Below are 4734 nucleotides of genomic sequence, written 5' to 3'. Positions count from 1 at the left end.
CACAAGATCGGCTGAGGATTCATTACTAATCTAATCATGGTGGCTAGGTTAACGATCTCCTCAGCACAATTATGCACCGATGCACTTGATCGAAGGCTGTTAGTACCAACATGCATCACAATCGCATTAGGGTTTCTTCGTAAAACTGGTTTGATATGGTCTCTCATGTCCATAATAGTGCAACCAGGGAACGAGGAAACCTTGACTTTTGCAGATCTCGAGATTTTCCGTTCCTGAAGGTTCTTTAAGATACAATCGCCAGCTATAAACACTTCTTTTCTCTTTGCCGATTTATTTGTTGGATCATTCCTGGCACTGTCTGGGGTTCGCGTTGCTCTATCCGTGCAGCTTCTAGAATTTTAAGTCTGGGAGCGTCTCGCGCTTGGTATCCTGTTTCTTCCGTCTTTATTAGGTTCGTTATTTGGCGTTGGGCTAACATTGATGAAACTACCTTGAGCCTCATTTCCAAGGAGGCCAAATCTATCGTGTTATCGTTGGGAATTGTCTGTTGGTTGCGTTTAGTTTTCGTACGGTTCGTGGCATGGGTGTTTTCCACAAGGGACCAACAATCATCCGCCTTTTGTGGACGGCTGTCACATTCATTCTTCTCTTGGACAATGATCTTTGAAGCCAGTCTTAATGAGTCATTCTCTTGTTCCAAGGACAATGCTCGGTTTTCAAAGGAAATGCATTTTTCCTCAAGTTCTTCGATTTTCTTTTCTTTTTTGCGTAAAGTCGACAACAAATGTTCACACCTCGTTTTATAATCAATGCCCTCAGTGGCTACCATAAGTTCCTCTTGTTTTTTAATATTTGCTGACAAGAGATTTGCATTTTTTCTACCTTTTTCTGTAGGATGAGTAGATCAAGTTTAACACCCTCCATATTAGCACACACCATAGAATATGATCGCTCTCGAGTCGAACTTTCCTGTCCCTCCCTGTCGGCCGATGCCTTTTGAATACCACTCGCGTAAGAATCGCGTAAGAAAGAAGACAGCGTGGAGGGCGACACGATTTGGCTCTCATTTTTCACGGCAGTTGTAGATGTATTTGAGTCCGACAGGTTAGTTGTCATTTTGGCTTAGTAGTACATCATCTATCACAGGCAGTGAATATCTCTCTCTCTCCAGGCAGAGGCCGTACGCAACATGCCCTAGCCAGAAAATGTGATCGCTGTGAGGTGATTGTGCGGGTTCGTAAACTACCTTGCAAAATTCCTGCCTAGCCTAGCAGGGGTGCTAGAGCCCATACGGCAGTTGACACGTAACGAATTACCATGGCAGTGGCAACATGAACATGACACAGTATTCGAGAAGTCAAAGAGCTTGTGACAGAGGCACCATTGCTGAAGTATTACAACCCTGATAAGGAACTCACAGTGCAATGTGACGCCAGTGAAAAGGACTTGGGGCCGTCTTAATGCAGCATGGGTAACCCATAGCTTTTGCAGGCCGTGCTCTGACTGACCCAGAAACTAGATATGAACAGATAGAAAAGGAGATGCTCAGGGTAGTGTTTGCACTTCAGAAGTTTGATCAGTACATCTTTGGTCGTTCAGTAACAGTCCAGAGTGACCATAAGCCACTAGTAGCCATCTCCAACAAACCACTACGAAGTGTGCCCAAGAGATTACAAGGGATGCTGCTGAAAATGCAGAAATATGACGCGACCATCCTCTACAAACCAGGTCCAGAGATGTACCTGGCTGACACCCTCAGCAGGGCATTCCTTCCCACCACTGAGAATGCCCAAGGAGAGTTTGAACGTGTGAATGCAGTCAAACTACTCCCGATGACAGATGAAAGACTTGAGGAGATAAAGAAAAGCACCTGTAATGATGACGTCTTGCAGGAACTAAAGGAAGTCATCCAGACTGGCTGGCCAGAGGACAAGCAGGGCCTACCCGCTGTACTAGCTCCTTATTTCAGCTTCATAGATGAAATGAGCGTCTATGATGGTCTCGTATTCAAAGAAGAACGGCTCCCATCCCAAAGCAGATGTGACCAAAGGTGAAAGAACGCTCTCGTAGTTCACACATAGGCGTAAATGGCTGCCTAAGAAGAGCTAGGGAATGTATGTACTGGCCCAGCATGACTGCGGAACTGAAAGAATACATCTCACACTGTGAGAAGTGCAGTAAGTACGAGGCAAGACAGCAGAAAGAGTCCTTGATAAGCCACGAAGTTGCAGAACGCCCCTGGGAAAAGATTGGCACAGATTTGTACAACATCGATGGCCAAGACTACTTAGTTGTTGTAGACTATTTTTCAAATTTCTGGGAAATCGAGCACCTCCCCAACACAACAACGAGTACCATCATCAAGAAGCTGAAGTGCCATTTCGCGAGACAAGGCATCCCAGACATTGTCATAAGTGACAATGGGCCACAGTTTGTTTGCGAAAAATTCAGCAATTTCGCCAGTGAATGGGACTTTGAACACAGACCAGGAAGTCCTGGACACCAGCAGACAAATGGCAAGGCAGAAGCAGCTGTTAAAGAGGCCTTTAGTAACAGGCCTATATTACAATTGATGCAACACCTTTTTCGATAATATTGTTGCCCTGAGTTGAACTCCATGCCGGGGCTGCGCTTTGTATATATCCAACTGATGTGCCTCATGCCAGTTAGGATTTTTAAAAGTTATGTTCATTAAGAATTTTTTTTCTCGTATTGGCCCCAAAATACCCCATTAGGGGAGTTGCTAAAACTTCCTCAGTATTAAATTCTCAGACTTCCAAGAACACTGCAATGACAAAATGAACTTAGAAATTCTCTGAGAGACTTAGCGAACTTCATTAAACACGTACGTCCAAAAAGCTTTACCTTCTTCACGCGCTTCGCTCTCCACAAAACTGTCTGATAAAAAGGATAATTAATACGAAACATTAATATCGCAGAGGACGCGATATATTTATAATAGTCACGCGCAGCTATGTTCATTAAGAATTTTTTTTCTCGTATTGGCCCCAAAATACCCCATTAGGGGAGTTGCTAAAACTTCCTCAGTATTAAATTCTCAGACTTCCAAGAACACTGCAATGACAAAATGAACTTAGAAATTCTCTGAGAGACTTAGCGAACTTCATTAAACACGTACGTCCAAAAAGCTTTACCTTCTTCACGCGCTTCGCTCTCCACAAAACTGTCTGATAAAAAGGATAATTAATACGAAACATTAATATCGCAGAGGACGCGATATATTTATAATAGTCACGCGCAGCTGAATTTGTCAAGAGCACATGCACCAACGTGGCACCATTCAAAAGTAAAGCTACTCGCAAATAATAGAATAGACACGATAGTCAAGGTTCTTATGGTCAATTATCCACTGTGAAACGTTCATTAACAATCTGGATAGCATACATCTGCAACCTGTCAGCGGTACCACCGCAGGTTGAACAAAAACAGTTTCAACAATGGAGATATGTTACTTTGCATCTCCTTTGCAAACCTGCTCAGAGCAGTTATTATTTCTTGGCAACTGCAATCGAGATATCACGAACATCTCAGGACATATGGACTGAGCAAATCTCAAGGGGACATCGATGACGAAGTGGACTTGATACTTTGTAGGGCAGGTGGGTCAAATCAATATTTCCTCCTTTGTCTTTTGAAAGGAAAAATAAAAAGTGCGAAGCGAAAACTAACAAAATATAGAAGTGTCCACGCGCGTAATCAAACGAAATTTGCATCGCAATATTAGAATCTGGACTGCTGGATTAAACGGAACAGGGATTTTATCACGATTATTTTCAACAACTTCAAAAATAAAATAACTGAAATAAAAGGCAAACTCTTTTGATTCTACCTTTATGTTTTGAATAATAATAATAATGATACTAACAATAATAATACATTTTGTTAGGGCTAACAAATTTTTCCGTATAGGATTTTTCTCTATCATATGAGTAGAGGCCAACAAATTTAAGATATGCAGCCATGATCACGATCAGTTAGGAATATATTGGAGGGGCCGACGAAGGACCTGTCAGGTGCCTCCTGAGATTTCGACTCACAAAAGTCCTAAGAAAAAAGAAGATCGCTCTGTTTTGAAAGGACATTCTCTTGCGATCAAGAAGCGAATTGAGAAGATTGTGCCCATTGGATCTGGGAAGGAAGAAAAACAGACACTCAGTAAGCTTAACTCGAGTTTTGTCAAATCCATTTAAACAGTTGCTTCCCTATTTCAAGGTGGTTTTTATTTGTCTTTTTGATAAAAATCCTTTTTTAATTATCAGCTTTATGTCGAGCGTGCAGGGAGTCGCTGAGTAACCAGACACAAGCAGATGAAGAGGAGGTAAGAATGTACTCCCTCTCCTGTTGTCGTTTCCAGTAAGGCTGTTACATTCCACTTATTTAACTCATGTTTTTTTTTTTCATCCTATCATCATCATTTTTCATCCTATCTATTATCTATTATCTATTACTAATATTCTTGAAAGCTGATCGAACAGGATGGCTTTGGTGATGAAGAAGGGATTTTGTCATTGAGTATGAGAGCCCTGTAGATGATGAATTGTGAAGATAGATTCGACATATTAAAAAATAATCAAATTATTTATTATTGAACTTTTTGCATTTTTGTATAGGATAATAGGAAAGCAGCGACCCGCCCTGGCAAAGTCATATGCCAAAAAAAGCTTTTAAAATGAGCTAGGAATGATTTAATCATGACGCCGAAAGGAGTGGATGTTTCGTGGCAAATGGAGAACAGTGAGAGTGATGACAGTG

At 41.6% G+C, this 4734-nt stretch overlaps 1 pseudogene; it reads right to left on the bottom strand.

Annotated features, from left to right (window-relative positions):
• Positions 1–1077, bottom strand: part of LOC131793541 (uncharacterized) — a 1078-nt pseudogene extending 1 nt beyond the window's left edge.
• Between the last annotated feature and the right edge of the window lie 3657 nt (positions 1078–4734).

The sequence above is a fragment of the Pocillopora verrucosa genome, chromosome 12 (genome assembly GCF_036669915.1).
Source record: "Pocillopora verrucosa isolate sample1 chromosome 12, ASM3666991v2, whole genome shotgun sequence".
NCBI classification, from domain to species: Eukaryota; Metazoa; Cnidaria; class Anthozoa; order Scleractinia; family Pocilloporidae; genus Pocillopora; species Pocillopora verrucosa.
This window is presented reverse-complemented; position numbering and strand designations above follow the sequence as displayed.